Raw genomic sequence first — 17,023 nt, forward strand, 5'->3', positions numbered from 1 at the left:
CGCAGTGAGAGTAGGGATAGAGTTGCAAGGGAGCCTGAGAACAGCAGATTCACTGAGAATGGGTGGGCTGGGCTGATCTGTGTGAATATGTCTGTGTAAACAGACTGTTCATGACCGTCTAGCAGGTGTTCAGGGTAATGGAGGAGCTCAAGTGTCAGTCTTCAATAACACAGTAATTTGCATTTATACAGCACATTTAATGTAATTCAATTTCTCAAGGTGTTTCACAGGGCATTGTAAATCCAAGTTTTACAAATGATTCGATAAAATTGTCCAAGCTCATGATCATGTGACAGAAAATGCTACTTCTCTCTGACTCTGACTCTGCATCCACACACTCTCTCCCTATTAATTGTAACACTAATTCTTCTCAATATTCTCCTCCTGCTTTATCCCCAATTCTCCTCCCCTGAAGGTGCTGACTCTCGGGTTCAGTTTCACACTCACCTATTGCTCTCCCCAATATGTCTAAATCTTTACACCTGAAGTTAACAAGAAATTGTGCTAAGGGGCGTCACAATAAAATCCAGTGACTCCCCACATGTACTTTGTGTCCAGAATGGGGGCACTGCCCTTCACCCCCACTTTTCATCCCAGTACCAGGGGATTGGAGATTGGTTTGGAGATAGTTAATGGCGGCTGAATCTCCCATAGTGCCCCTCGCCGGAGGAACCGCTCCATCCACCGCGCGGGGGCGTCCAGGGACGGCGCATGTTCAAAGGAGAGGAGAAGATACGCGTGCGCAGGAACGATTCTTCCCATTGTGGTCAAACGGGCGTCCATGACCACGTGACATCCGTTGCCCATTGTTTTCAGGCGGCCAGCAACCATTGGAAAGATTGGAGGACCGGAAGGACTCTGGTCCTCCAGCTTTGTGTGAATGAAGTTTCAGCTTCAGGCAGTGTGCCCAACATCTGTGAGTAAAACACTTTCTTTTCTCCCCCTTTCCATTTCTTTTCTCATTCGGACCTTCAATTGGTCACTTGCAGCAACTGAAGGGAAAGGAAGTGAATCCAGGGAGGGTGCAGACTCTGCAAAGCTTGGCCCAGGTCTCTCTCTCAAAGACATTGACACCCTTTGCTCCATCAGCTTGACACATTTATTTGTCTGGCTAAAAGGATGGTCTCTTTCCCAATGTTCACAATTAAAGGGCTGCTTTCCCCAGGAGATGGCTGACATTTAAGGGGACAGTAAATTAATGTAGGATAGAGATATGTCTGGTGTTTGTATATGGTGCAGATTAGATATATTAGTAATGGTTCTGTAATAAAGCACATTTATTATTATTTCTAGTTGTGTAATATAGAACTGTAGCTACGTTATATGTTTCCAGAAAAGAAATGCTGGAAAATCTCAGCAGGTCTGGCAGCACCTGTAAGGAGAGAAAAGAGCTGACATTTCGAGTCCAGATGACCCTTTGTCAAAGATAAAGGGTATAGAAAGTGGGAGATATTTATACTGTAGGGTGAGGGAATAAAAGCTGAGTCATAGCCACAGAAACAAACAAAAAAGAGTGCAAATAGCAGTCACCAGAGAGAATAAAAGGTGTATAAGGTCAAACAGCAGAGAAACTAAAATCAGAGGGTAAGGTGCGACAGATACAGATGTGGGGAGAAGGGGGTCATGGGTGGGAAATAGGTAAAATGAGGGGAAGAGGGAAGCAAAGGGGAGAAAAGGTAAGGAAAGTGGGGATAAGATTGGGGAGGAAAATTATATATCAAGAAAGAAAGAAAATTAAAAGACAGTTAAAATGAAATGTAATGAAAACATAGTAGAGCTAATCATCTGAAGTTGCTGAATTCGATGTTGAGACCGGAAGGCTGTAGCATCCCTAACCGGAAGATGAGATGCTGTTCCTCCAGGATGCATTGAGCTTCTCTGGAACATTGCATCAGGCCAAGGACAGAAATGTGGGCATGGGAGCAGGGTCTTGTGCTAAAATGGCAAGCTCCGGGAAGGTCAGGGTTCTGAATGCGCACAGACCAAAGGTGCTCAGCAAAGCGATCACCCAGTCTACGTTTGGTCCCTCCGATATAGAGGAGACCACATTGGGAACTGCAAATGCAATAGACTAAATTGAAAGAGGGGCAAGTGAAACACTGCTTAACCTGGAATGAGTGTTTTATGCCTGGGATGTTAAGCATGGAAGAGGTAAAGGGGCAGATGTTACACCTTCTGTAATTGCATGGGGAGGTGCCATGGGTGATGGAAGATGTGTTGGGTATGGTGGAGGAGTGGACTAGATTATCCCGAAGGGAACGGTCTCTGCGGAATGCTGACAGTGGGAGTGAAGGAAAGATGTGTTTAGTGATGGCATCATGCTGGAGTTGGTGAAAATGCGGAGGATTATGCTTTACATACGGAGGCTGGTGGGGTGAAATGTGCAAATGAGGGGGACTCTATCCTTGTTCTGGGAGAAAGGGCAGGGGGCGAGGGAAGTGGCACGGGAGATAGGCCGCACACTGTTGAGGTCCCTGTCAAAAACTGTAGGTGGGAAATCATGGTTGAGGAAGAAGGAACACATTTTCAAAGCACCACTTTGGAAAGTGGCATCGTCGGAACAAATGCGACGGAGGCGAAGGAGCTGAGAGAAAGGGATGGAGTCCTTACAGGATGTAGGGTGCGAAGAGCTGTAGTCCAGATAGCTATGGGAGTCAGTGGGCTTGTAATGGATGTTAGTAGATAGTCTATTCCCGGAAATGGAGACAGAAAGGTCAAGGAAGTGAAGTGTCTGAGATGGACTGGGTGAAAGTGATAGAGGGGTGGAAACTGGAAGTGCCATTACCCCCTCTTCCAACTCAGTTTACACCAGAGGCACCAAAGTTTCCTCAAACTGCTCCTTTCACAGATAAAGGCCCTGTCTGTGGAGTAGGATAAAGTCAACAACACATAAACCCTCCCATAATAACAAAAATACAAAAGAATCACCACCACAATAGATCCAAGGGCACTCAATAGGCCAACTTGGAAATATATCTCTGTTCCTTCACTGTCACTGCAGCAACATCCTGGAACTCCCTCCGTAACAGCACAGTGGGTGTGCAAGAAGGCAACTCACCACCACCTTCTGAAGGGCAACTAGGGATGGGTAACAAATACTGGCCTCACCAGCGACGCCCAAATCCCGTAAATGAATTTTAAAAAAAAATAAAGGTAGAGTACCCAATTCTTTTTTTTTTTCCAATTGAGGGGCAATTTAGCATGGTCAATTCACATACCCTACACACCTTTTGGGTTGTGGGGGTGAGATCCACGCATACAAGGGGAGAATGTGCAGATTCCACATGGACAGTGACCCGGGGCCGGGATCAAACCCGGGTACTTGGTGCTGAGAGGCAGCAGTGCTAACCACTGTGCCACCATGCTGCTCCCGTCAAATGTGAAGACAATGTGGTGAAGCTTTGGAATTCTCTACCCCAGAGGACTGTGGAGCCTCAGTCATCAAGTATTTCCAAGACTGAGATTGATAGGCTTCTAGGTAGTGAAGATATGGAGGGATATGGGGAATAGTGTGGGAAAATGATGCTGAGGTAGATCGGCCAATGATCCCATTGAATGGTTGAGCAGGCTCAATGGGCTTAATGGCCGACTGCAGCTCCTGTTTGTTATGATCTCTGTGTCCAGGACAGGAAGCAGTGAGCATGGATCTGTCAATCAGCCTGAATCAGCACCTTCAGGAGAATTGGGAGGGTGAAGATTAGATACAGCAGAGTGAGAATGGAGGGAGAGTGTGTGGGATGGAGATTTGCAACTTTTGGGAATGAGGGAAGAATGTTCCATAGAAACTAGAACTGTCTGTTCTGAATTTCTATCCTGTACTGACTGTGATGTATTGTGTGAACTCATTTTGCAGGATGTTAAAAGGATTGGATTTACAGACAGAAATCTCAAACATCACGTCTAGATCTGACAAAGTCACTCGGTTCAGCGGCCATTAAATCTAGAAAAGAAATGTGGAAAGAGATTTAACCAGTTACACAGCCTGAAAAACCATCACACCATTCACAGTGGGGAGAGACCGTACACGTGTTCTGTGTGTGGATGAGGCTTGAACTGATCGTCCGACCTGGAGAGACACGAGGAGACCCAAAACATGGAGAAACCGTGGAAATGTGGGGACTGTGGGAAGGGATTCAGAGTCCCATCTGTGCTGGAAGCTCATCGAAGGATTCACACTGGGGAGAGGCCGTTCACCTGCTCTCAGTGTGAGAAGAGATTCACTTGGTTACACAACCTGCAGTCACACCAGCGAGTTCACACTGGGGAGAAGCCGTTCACCTGCTCTCAGTGTGAGAAGGGATTCACTTGGTTACACAGCCTGCAGACACACCAGCGATTTCACACTGGGGAGAGGCCGTTCACCTGCTCTCAATGTGGGAAGGAATTCAGTGAGTTAGCCAGCCTGAAGAAACACCAGCGAGTTCACACTGGGGAGAGGCCGTTCATCTGCTCTCAGTGTGGGAAGGGATTCACTCAATCATCCAGCCTGAAGTCACACCAGCGAATTCACACTGGGGAGAAGCCATTCACCTGCTCTCAGTGTGGGAAGGCATTCACTCAGTCATTCAACCTGCAGATGCACCAACAGGTTCACACTGAGGAGAAGCCATTTACCTGCTCTCAGTGTGGGAAGGGATTTTGTGTTTCATCGCGCCTGCTGAGACACCAACAGGTTCACAAGTGATTCCAGGGGTTGGATTCTGCTGTTACTGTTTCTGCTCTCAATTACATCCAGGACTCCATTTAATTCATTCCGAAAGTTGGTCAATGATGGTTGGAGAATAGGGCAGCACAGTGGTGCAGTGGTTAGCACAGTTGCCTCACGGCACCGAGGTCCCAGGTTCGATCCCGGCCATGGGTCACTGTCCGAGTTAAGTTTGCACATTCTCCCCGTGTCTGCCTGGGCTTCGCCCCCACAATCCAAAGATGTTCAGGGTAGGTGGATTTTATTTTTGTTTTTTATAAATTTAGAGTACTCAATTATTGTTTTCCAATTAAGGGGCAATTTAGTGTGGCCAATTCACCTACCCTACACATTTTAGAGTTGTGGGGGTGAAACCCACAATTTAGAAATTTTTAGAAATCCAAATTTAGAAATCTGTGTCTCTGCTTTAAACGCACTCAATGACTGACCTTCCACAGCCCTCTGGGGTAGAGAATTCCAAACATTCACAACCCTCGGAGTAAAGAAATGTCTCCTCCGAGACCGGTCCTAAGTGACTTATATTGAAATTGTGTCCCCTGGTTCTAGACTCTCCAACCAGGGGAAACACCTCATCTGCATCTATTGCCAATTATTTTTGGCTATCCTCAACAGACACAGAATACAAAGCAGCTGATAAATGTGAAGAACAGATGATGAATGCTGCAGCATCGATAGCAACCTGTCTGACCATCAAGTGAAGAATTCTGCTGTCAGAGCCAGGCAACTACATATCAGTGAATTGTTGAAGCTTTTCTTGTGTAATCTTGGAGGGCGTCCCAGTCTTTGGAAATCTAGGAGTGGGTAAATTTATGCTTGCGACTGTGACATGTGAGACTAAAATGGACTATACTCACTACACTCACGTGTATGTTTGCCTGTTGAAAAATGTAAAATGATATTATAGAGTATAAGTTGCATGTAATAAGAAATGTTTAAAATTTAAAAAGTTTTCAGAAAAATAAAGCCATCTGTGGACATTGCTGGTTCATTTTTTTTTTAATGAGGGGTGTGACGATTGGAAGATTTTAGAAAATGCAATTTTCAATGTATTGGGCAATTTCAGGGTTAAAAGTGTGGAGTTAGACTGCGGTTCACTGCAGTGGTCCTGTTTTTATTTTAAAGAAGGCTCCTGTTTTGCAGGGCCTGGGTGTTTTTAGTAGCCAGAAGATGAAATTGACAAAGGAATGTGTTTTTCAGTCTGGGCTAATGGACTGTGGTTTGACTGGGAAAGTACTTGTGGAATTAATGTTCTTCGCAACCGGCAGAGATCATATTGTTTTCCAGCTTGGGGAGATGAGGTCATTGCTGCGTGCAACCAAGGAAGGCAGAAAGACATTTTAAAAATCTTTAGAGAGCAATTTTTGGAGAAAGATTTGGAGAGCGAAATTCAATTCTGGGTCCACAATTCTCCCACAGTAAGATAGATTGAGAGCTGTATCTTTCTTTTCCTGTTGTTTAATGGGAGATTGAGTAGTAATGTTTAAATGTGTAATTGTAAGCTGTTGTTTTTGGGTGTGAAGTTAAAAAGTTTAATATTGTAGCCACAAAAAACTTTTATTTTAAAAATAACCAAGCCCTATTTCTTCATGCGATCACTCCTGGAGTGAATCATTCTTTCCGCACAGTCACACAAATAAACTGAAATATTGGGGTTTTGGTCCAGTATCCTAGCCACTGTTGGGGTCTGGTCTGGGATCGGAATAGTGACCGATGTAACAATTGGTTGGAGGTCCATTTCCCAAAAGGTCCTCCAGCACCTTCCTTTCTCTCTATTAGTGCTACGCCCATGGCAGTTTTCCAACTGGGACACAGGCCCCGTTATTTTCAGCTAAATTCAGTCCTCGGCTGTCATTGAAATGAACAACAGAGACAGAAAGGTGCCCGAGGAGCAAGTGGGAAGTTAAAACTTGTGGCTCCAAATCAACACTTAAACATTTGTCAGTGAAATATATGTTATTTATACTGGGTTTTTCGTTGTTAGATTTCGGCACTGGAGGCAAAAGGTGGAGGGTTTTAAAGTATAACTTTTCCTTTCTAACTAGTGTCAGTCATGGCTCAGTGGGCAGCACTATCACCTCTGAGTCAGAAGGTTAAGACCCAGTTAGGGACCTGTGGACAAAAAACAGTTCCAACATTCCTTCTCTTAACACTGAGGGAATGCTGCCCTGTCAGAACAGCCTTCTCTCAAATAAGATGTGAAACTGAGGCCCTGTCTGCCCCTTTCAGGTGGATGTAAAAGTTCCCACAGCCACTATTTTGAAGAAGAGCAGGGGAGTTATCCCCGGTGTCCTGGTCAATATTTATCCCTCAATCAACATCACTAAAAATAGATAATCTGCTCATTATCACATTGCTGTGTGTGGGATCTTGCTGTGTGTAAATTGGCTGCCGCGTTTCCGATATTACAACAGTGACTATACTTCAAAAGTACTTAATTGACTGTAAAGCACTTTAGGACATCCTGTGGTTGTGAAAGACGCTATAGAAATGCAAATGTTAAAATTGATGATTTCTGTTATCTGATCTTGTTATCTGGAACTTAATTGACTTCAGACACCCCCAATTTACCATTTAATAAATTCACTTTGGTTCAGACAAGACTTTAACCAATTAAGGCAAAGGCAGAATCCTCTGGATAGTAAATTTTAAAAGTTTATTGAATGAAGAAGGTTTACTGAACAACTTTAAGGCAATGACGTTTACAACTTCATGTGGGTGATCAGTCAGTAGAAGCGTAACCCTCTCTGGCTCCTTCTTTGACAGTAATTCTTGTGGAATGCAGCCTTGGGAGTCTGGCTCCCTCTTTGACAGTAACTTCCTTGGAACCCGGCCTCGGGAGTCTTCAGTCTTGGCCAACAAGACCTTTGGAACCTCTACTTTTATCCCCAAAGTGACCATTACCTCACGTCAGAGTTGGGCCTGTTGTAACATGACATTTGGTCACTAGATTAATTGAATTGGATCCCCAATTACTTATACTGCCTACTCTCATTATCTTAGACAGGAATACAATAGAACTGTTTCACACTATCCCTTTATCTGATTCTATACAGTCCCTCATCCATACAGTTTCAAATGTTGAGGCTAATCTGAGCTTGAAGGTTTCTCTTGCCAGTACATTTACCTTCATTTCACATTCTTTACATGCACAGCAATTAAGCTTGTACATTTTTACAGCAAATGTAAAAATACTTTTAGTCTTTCACTATAACTACTGATTCATGATGGATCATTAGTTGCAATTCGATTAAACCTCAGTAGGTATTACTGCTACTGGCTGGTAGCTAATTCTAATTAATACAGTAATCTAATTCATACACTTGATTAATACAAGATACAGTGGTTTAAAAAGACAGTTTGTGGAAGGCAATAGCTTCCTTTTTTACTAATCTTGATCAGGTTGAATAATAAGCTTATTCTTGAGCCAGGCGTGGGTAGAATATGAAAGCCTGCCATTTATCAAAATACTTTCTTTGTATAAACAATTTCTGCTAGCTCTGCTGTTTAGAAACATTTGGGTTTGTACAATCTTAATTTATAAAAGAACAATTCAGCCATTACAATATTATCTATTACATTGTTTCGTGAATTATAACTTAATCAAAGTTCATTGTTGAATAATCAACTGTTTTGTGACTGGCTTCTAATAGGAAATCAATATGTGATTAACAAAGAAATGTTATGTAATCTGTGCAAGAAGGAAGCTACATGTTAGAGTGTAAAGTAGCTTCCTTGACCTTGTTACTCAAACCATAAATATGGTGGAAACGTGATGGAATTATAAAATGTAATGGATTTCCCAGTCCTACCTACAGTTTTGTACACAATGACTACACTTAGCACTGCACTCATTAAGCATCACCTGATGTCTATATTCACATTGTGTATTTATTGTATGTCCTATGTTTTTCACCTTTGGAACGATCTCCCTGCACTGTACGCAGAACAATACATTTTACTGTACCTCAGTACACATAACAATATATCTCAATCTTTTGGAGGTTTTGTGATGTTATAGAAAAGGATTTTTAAAAAGAATTTCCTCATACTTGGGATATATTACAGTTGGTCCCCTCCTCAAAATGATTGATGAAGATTGAGCTTTAATTTTGAGCAATATTTTGATTCTCTCTGAAATTCTCAATGAAAATCTAAACACACTATAGCCTGAATAATTTGTTTTTAAAACACAGGCGAGTTGTTGTGATAAGGCGAGCATTACCTGAAAAGGGCGCAAGAAACGGATTCAACTATTTCTTTCAAAAGGGAATTGGACAGATCCTTGAAAAGAAAAGAAAATTTCTGGACAGTGGGATTAATTTGTTGGCTCTTTAACAGATCTGGCATTAGCACAATCGGCCGAATGGTCTCCCTCTGTGCAATCTGAGCCTCGTATGCAGTTAACGCGAATGGTATTGTGGTAAAGGGACCTGGGTGTGAATGGACCAGGGCATCCTGGTAATAAGTCACTGAAGGCTAACATACAGGTGCATCAAGCTATTAGGAAGGCTAGTGGGATGTTGGCCTTTATCACAAGAGGATTTGAGCACAGGAGTAGTGAAGACTTGCTTCAATAGTACAGAACCTTGGTTAGACCACAGCTGAAGTACTGTGTGCAGTTTTACTCCCTTTACCTTAGGAAAGGTATTATTGCTGCAGAGGGAGGGTAATGAAGGTTCAACAGACTTGTTCCAGGGATGGTAGGACGGTCCTATGAAGAGAGATTGGGGAAACAGGGTGTCCAGTCTCCAGAATTTTGAAGAATGAGAGGTTATCTTATTGAAACTTATACAATACTTAAAGGAATAGGCAGGAGAGATGTAGGTGAGATGTCCCCCTGGCTGGGGAGTCTGGAACCAAGGGGCACAGTTTCAAAATAAGGGGGAAGCCACTTAGGACTGGTCTCGGAGGAGACATTTCTTTACTCAGAGCGATGTGAATCTTTGTAATTCTCTACCCCAGAGGGCTGTGGAAGCTGAGTCATTGAGTGTGTGTAAAGCAGAGACTGACAGATTTCTAAATATCAATAACATAAAGGGATATGGGGATAGTGTGGGGAACAAGGCATTGAAGGGGATGATCAGCCATGATTGTGTTGAATGGTGGAGCAGGCTCGACGGGCTGAATGGCCAACCTCTGCTCCTATGTTCCAATGATACACAGATAGGTAGGAAAGTAAATTGTGAAGAGGACATGGAGACTACAAAGGGATACAGATAGGTTAAGCGAGTGGGAAAAGAAGAACAAAGAAAAGTACAGCACAGGAACAGGCCCTTCAGCCCTCCAAGCCTGTGCCGACCATGCTGCCCGTCTAAACTAAAATCTTCTACACTTCCAGGTCCGGATGCCCCTTAAACGTCACTATCATCCCTGCTTCCATCACCTCCTCCGGCAGTGAGTTCCAGGCACCCACTACCTTCTGTGTAAAAAAAAAAAAACTTGCCTCGTACATCTCCTCTAAACCTTGCCCCTTGCACCTTAAACCTATGCCCCTTGGTAATTGACCCCTCTATCCTGGGAAAATGCCTCTGGCTATCCACCCTGTCTATGTCCCTCATAATTTTGTAGACCTCTATCAGGTAGCCCCTCAACCTCCATCGTTCCAGTGAGAACAAACCGAGTTTATTCAACTTCTCATAGCTAATGCCCTCCATACCAGGCAATATCCTGGTAAATCTCTTCTGCACCTTCTCTAAAGCCTCCATATCCTTCTGATAGTGTGGCGACCAGAATTGAACACTACTCCAAGTGTGGCCTAACTAAGGTTCTATACAGCTGCAACATGACTTGCCAATTTTTATACTCAATGCCCGGCCAATGAAGGCAAGCATGCCGTATGCCTTCTTGTCTACCTTCTCCACCTGTGTTGTCCCTTTCAGTGTCCTGAGGACCTGTACACCTAGATCTCTCTGACTGTCAATACTCTTAAGGGTTCTACCATTCACTGTATATTCGTACCTGTATTAGACCATCCAAAATGCATTACCTCACATTTGTCCGGATTAAACTCCATCTGCCATCTCTCCGCCCAAGTTTCAAAACAATCTAAATCCTGTTGTATCCTCTGACAGTCCTCATCGCTATCTGCAATTCTACCAACCTTTGTATCGCCCACAAACTTACTAATCAGACCAGTTACATTTTCTTCCAAATAATTTATATATAAAAGTCCCAGCTCTGATCCCTGCGGAACATCACTAGTCACAGCTCTCCAAAGAGAAAAGCACCCTTCCATTGCTACTCTCTGCCTTCTATGACCTAGCCAGTTCACGGATCATGTATCATGGATACAAGATGTATCCATCTTGCCAGCTCACCTCTGATCCCGTGTGACTTCACCTTTTGTACCAGTCTGCCATGAGGGACCTTGTCAAAGGCCTTACTTAAGTCCATATAGACACCATCCACTGCCCTACCTGCATCAATCATCTTTGTGACCTCCTCGAAAAACTCTATCAAGTTAGTGAGACACGACCTCACCTTCACAAAACAGTGCTGCTTCTCGCTAATACGTCCATTTGCTTCCAAATGGGAGTAGATCCTGTCTCGAAGAATTCTCTCCAGTGATTTCCCTATCACTGACATAAGGCTCACGGGCCTTAATTCCCTGGATTATCCTTGCTACCCTTCTTAAACAAAGGAACAACATTGGCTATGCTCCAGTCCTCCGGGACATCACCTGAAGACAGTGAGGATCCACAGGTTTCTATCAAGGCCTCAGCAATTTACTCTCTTGCCTCCTTCAGTATTCTAGGGTAGATCCCATCAGACCCTGGGGACTTTAATATTTTTCAAGATGCCCAACACCTTGTCTTTTTGGATCTCAATGTGACCCAGGCTATCAACGCACCCTTTTCCAGACTCAACATCCACCAATTCCTTCTCTTTGGTGAATACTGATGCAAAATATTCATTTAGTACCTCGCCCATTTCCTCTGGCTCCACACATGGATTCCCTCCCCTGTCCTTCAGTGGGCCAACCCTTTCCCTGGCTAACCTCTTGCTTTTTATGTACGTGTAAAAAGCCTTGGAATTTTCCTTAACCCTTTTTGCTAATTACTTTTCGTGACTCCTTTTAGCCCTCCTGACTCCTTGCTTAAGTTCCTTCCTACTTTCCTTATATTCCACACAGGCTTCGTCTGTTCCCAGCCTTCTAGCCCTGACAAATGCCTCCCTGAGGCCTACAATATCTCTCGTTTTCCAAGGTTCCCGAAATTTGCCATATTTACCCTTCTTCCGCACAGGAACATGCCGGTCCTGAATTCCTTTCAACTGACATTTGAAAGCCTCCCACATGTCAGATGTTGATTTACCCTCAAACATCCGCCCCCCAATCTATGTTCTTCAGTTCCCGCCGAATATTGTTATAATTAGCCTTCCCCCAATTTAGCACATTCACCTGAGGACCACTCTTATACTTGTTCACCAGCACTTTAAAAGTTACAGAATTGTGGTCACTGTTCCCGAAATGCTCCCCTACTGAAACTTCTACCATCTGGCCGCGCTCATTCCCCAATACCAGATCCAGTACAGTCCCTTCCCTAATTGGACTATCTACATATTGTTTTAAGAAGCCCTCCTGGATGCTCCTTACAAACCCTGCCCCGTCCAAGCCCCTAGCACGAAGTGAGTCCCAGTCAATATTGGGGAAGTTAAAGTCTCCCATCACAACAACCCTGTTGCTTTTACTCCTTTCCACAATCTGTCGACCTGTCTGCTCCTCTAACTCCCGTTGGCTGTTGGGTGGCCTGTAGTAAACCCCCAACATTGTGACTGCACCCTTCTTATTCCTGATCTCTACCCATACAGCCTTGCTGCCCTCTGAGGTGTCCTTTCGTAGTACAGCTGTGATATTCTCCTGAACCAGTAGCGCAACTCCACCACCCTTTTTACATCCCCCCTCTATCTCGCCTGAAACATCTAAACCCTGGAACGTTTAGCTGCCAACCCTGTCCTTCCTCAACCAGGTCTCTGTAATGGCAACAACATCATAGTTCCAAGTACGAATCCAAGCTCTAAGTTCACCTGCCTTATCTGTTATACTTCTTGCATTAAAACATATGCACTTCAGGCCACCAGTCCCGCTGTTTTCAGCAACATCTCCCTGTCTGCTCATCCTCAGCACCATCCTGGTCCTATTCCCTAGTTCTCCCTCAATTTTTTCACCTTCTGACCTATTGATCCGGTACCCACCCCCCTGCCATACTAGTTCAAACCCTCCCGTGTGACACTAGCAAACCTCGCAGCCAGGATATTTATGACTTTCCAGTTTAGATGCCACCCATCCTTCTTGTACAGGTCACACCTGCCCCGGAAGAGCTCCCAGTAGTCCAGATAATTGAAACCCTCCCTCCTACTCCAGCTGTTTGGCCACGTGTTTAGCTGCTCTATCTTCCTATTTCTCGCTTCACTGGCACGTGGCACAGGGAGTAATCCCGAGATTACAACCCTAGAGGTCCTGTCATTTAACTTTCTGCCGAGCTCCCTGAACTTCTGCTGCAGGACCTCATCCCCCTTCCTCTATGTTGTTAGTACCAATATGTACCACGACCTCTGCCTGTTTGCCCTCGCCCTTCAGGATGCCCGCTACCCATTCTGAGACATCCTGGACCCTGGCACCAGGGAGGCAACATTCCATCTTGAAGTCTCTTTCACATCCACAGAAGCGCCTATCTGTGCCCCTGACTATAGAATCCCCTGTGACTATTGTTCTTCTGCGCTTTGACCCTCCCTGCTGAACGTCAGAGCCAGCCGTGGTGCCACTGCTCTGGCTGTTGCTGTTATCCCCTGATAGGCTATTCCCCCCCAACAGTATCCAAAGTGGTATACCTGTTCGAGAGGGGGACAACCACAGGGGATTCCTGCACTGACTGCCTGCCCCTCTTGGTGGTCACCCATCTCTCTGCCTACATCTTGGGTGTGACCACATCTCTATAACTCCTATCTATGACGCTTTCCGCCACCTGCATGCTTCTAAGTACATCCAACTGCTGCTCCAATTGAACCACACGGTCTGTGAGGAGCTGCCATTGGCTACACTTGCTGCAGATGTAGTCAACCGGAATGCTGGAAGCGTCACAGATCTGCCACATCTCACAGTTGGAGCACTGCACCCCGCTGAGTGACATTTAAGCACGAGTTAATTAATTTAAAATAAACACTTGAATTATTGTTAGATTGAGTTACAATTAACTATATGGCCCTGACGCTAGATTATTACTGTAAAATTAAATGCTAAATACCGATCTCTGCCCTCCGGTTTAGTTACTCCACTATCGAGTTAATCAATTATATTTGTTTTGCAATATTATTTTTTTCCCCAAATTTAACAGATTCCCAACCAGCCAATCTAGGTCACAGCTTTACTGTGATGTCACTTCAGTTCCCCCATCCCCCCCCCCCCCCCCCCCCACACACAATTTGAAAAGGTAATAAAAATCACTTACCTTCCCAGGATGCTCTCTGGTTCTCTCCCTGCAGATTAACAGTTACAGGCCAGAAGAAACAAAACAAAACGGTCAGGAAAAAGCACCTTCTCCCACTCTGCACCGAATTACCTCACTGCACCAAATAACCAAGATCCAATTCCCACTCTGGCTGTGTCTCACTCAGGATGTGTCTCCTTCATGTGCGCAGCAAATGGAGTTTAATGGGGGAAATGTGAAATTGCCCATTTTGGCAGAAAGAATAAAAAAAGCTTATGATCGAAAGGGTGAGAGATTGCAGAGCTCCGAGACTCAGAGGGATCTGGGTATCAACCACAAAAGACGTGTCGATAGGTACAGCAAGTAACTAGGAAAGCTAATAGAATGTTTTTTTTTAATTGTTTTTTTATTCAAGCTTTTTTCAAACAAATTTTTACATCACTAATAACAGAAAAATAAACAAAAAATATTTAATAACAAACAAACCAGGTGGCTGTTATCATTATACAAAAATAAAATATACATTAAATAGAAGTTCCCCCACCTGAGCCCCCCCCCACCCCCCGATTGCTGCTGCTGACACTTGCCACTCCCCAAGAAAGTCAAGGGACGGTTGCCACCGCCGGGAGAACCCCAAGCAAGGACCCTCTCAAGGCAAACTTTATTCGCTCCAGGCTGAGGAACCTCGCCATATCACTAACCCAGGTCTCCACGCTCGGGGGTTTCGAGTCCCTCCACATTAACAAGATCCGTCCCGGGGTTACTAGGGAGGCAAAGGCCAACAACTCGGCCTCTTTCGCTTCCTGCACTCCCGGATCCTCTGACACCCCAAAGATCGCTATTGTTGGACTCGGCTTCACCCGCGTGTCCAAAGTCCTGGACATAGCCCTCGCAAAGCCTCGCCAGAATTCTTTAAGCGCCGGGCATGCCCAGAACATATGGACATGGTTCGTCGGACTCCCTGAACACCTTGCACACCTGTCCTCCACCCCAAAGAACTTGCTCATTCTCCCATCGTCATGTAAGCCCGGTGTACCACCTTAAACTGAATTAAGCGGAGCCTAGCACATGATGAGGAAGAATTCACCCTGCCCAGGGCATCAGCCCACAGGCCCTCTTCTAGCTCCTCACCTAGCTCCTCCTCCTACTTGCCCTTCAGTTCCTCCACTGAGGCTTCCTCCACCTCCTGCAGCTCCTGGTAGATGTTTGACACCTACCCCTCTCCTACCCAGATGCCAGACACCACCCTGTCCTGTATCCTTCAAGGAGGTAGCAACGGAAATGTCCCCACCTGTTTTTTGAGAAAGTCGCGGACTTTGAGGTATCTGAAGGCATTTCCCGGGGGTAGGCTGAACTTCTCCTCCTGAGCCTTCAAGCTAGGGAAGTCCCATCTATAAACGGGTCTCCCATCCTTCTAATGCCTGCCCTATGCCAGCCTTGAAACCCCCCGTCTATCAAGCCCGGAGCAAATTTATGGTTGTTCCGTATCGGGATCCACACTGAGGCCCCCTCCTCCTTCCTGTGCCTTCTATACTGACCCTAGACCCTCAGCGCCACCGTCACCACCGGGCTCGTGGTGTATCGTGCCAGCGAGAGCAGCAGCGGTGCCATTACTAGTGCCGCTAGGCTGGTGCCTTTGCATGGTGCCGCCTCTACCCGCCCCCAACCCGACTCCTCCTCCACTACCCATTTCCTAATCATGGCCACATTAGCACCCCAATAGTAGCCACAGAAGTTCGGCGGTGCCAAACCCCCCCCCCCCCCCCCACGTGCTGCGCTCCAAAACAAGTCTTTTAACTTGCGGGGTCTTGTTTGCCCACACAAATCCCCTGATAATCCTGTTCACCCGCTTGAAGAAGGATTTGGGGATGAAGATGGGATGGCACTGAAAAACGAACAGGAATCTGGTGCGAAGCGTCATCTTCACAGTCTGCACCCTTCCCGCCAGGGAAAGCGGGAGCATGTCCCACCTTTTAAAGTCTCCCTCCACCTGCTCAACAAGCCGAGATAGATTGAGCCTGTGCAAGGCATCCCAGTTCCTAGCCACCTGTATACCTAGGTAACGAAAGCTTCCCTCCACCATCTTGAGCGGGAGCTCCCCCAGTCTCTCCTCCTGACCCCGAGCATGGATTACAAACAGCTCACTTTTCCCCACGTTCAACTTGTACCCTGTGAAGCTCCCAAAGTCCCCTAGGATCCGCATGACCTCCCCCATCCCCTCTGGCGGGTCCGAAATATACAACTTACCTAACACTTCCCACAGGTACTCCCACTCCACCCTGTCAAAGGCTTTCTCTGCGTCCATTGCAGCCATTACTTCTGCGTCCCCTCCTTCTGTGGCCATCATAATAATATTCAGGAGCCTCCTCACATTTGTGTTCAATTGCCTGCCATTGACGAAACCCGCCTGGTCCTCCTCAATCACTCCCGGACACAGTCCTCTATTCTGGAAGACAACGTTTTTGCGAGCAGTTTGGCATCCACATTCAGGAGGGATGTCGGTCTGAAGGACCCACATTGAAGCGGATCCTTCCCCCTCTTCAAAATGAGCGAGATCAGTGCCTGCGACATCGTTGGGGGGAGGGTTCCTCGCTCCTTTGCCTCGTTAAAGGTTCTTAGCAGGAGTGGGCTCAGTAGCTCCGAGAATTTCTTATAAAATTCTACAGGAAAGCCGTCCGGACCCGGGGCCATGCCCGACTGCCTACTTGCTAGGCCCTTAACCATCTCCTCCAACTCAATCGGGACCCCCAGTCCTCCACCCGCTCCTCATCCACCCTTGAGAACCTCAATCGATCCATAAATTGCTTTATCCCTTCCCCTCCCCTCGGGGGTTCTGACTCGTACAGTTTACAGTAAAACTCCTTAAAGACTTCATTGACCTTCTCTGGGCCCA

The sequence above is a fragment of the Scyliorhinus torazame genome, chromosome 5, assembly GCF_047496885.1.
Source record: "Scyliorhinus torazame isolate Kashiwa2021f chromosome 5, sScyTor2.1, whole genome shotgun sequence".
NCBI lineage: Eukaryota > Metazoa > Chordata > Chondrichthyes > Carcharhiniformes > Scyliorhinidae > Scyliorhinus > Scyliorhinus torazame.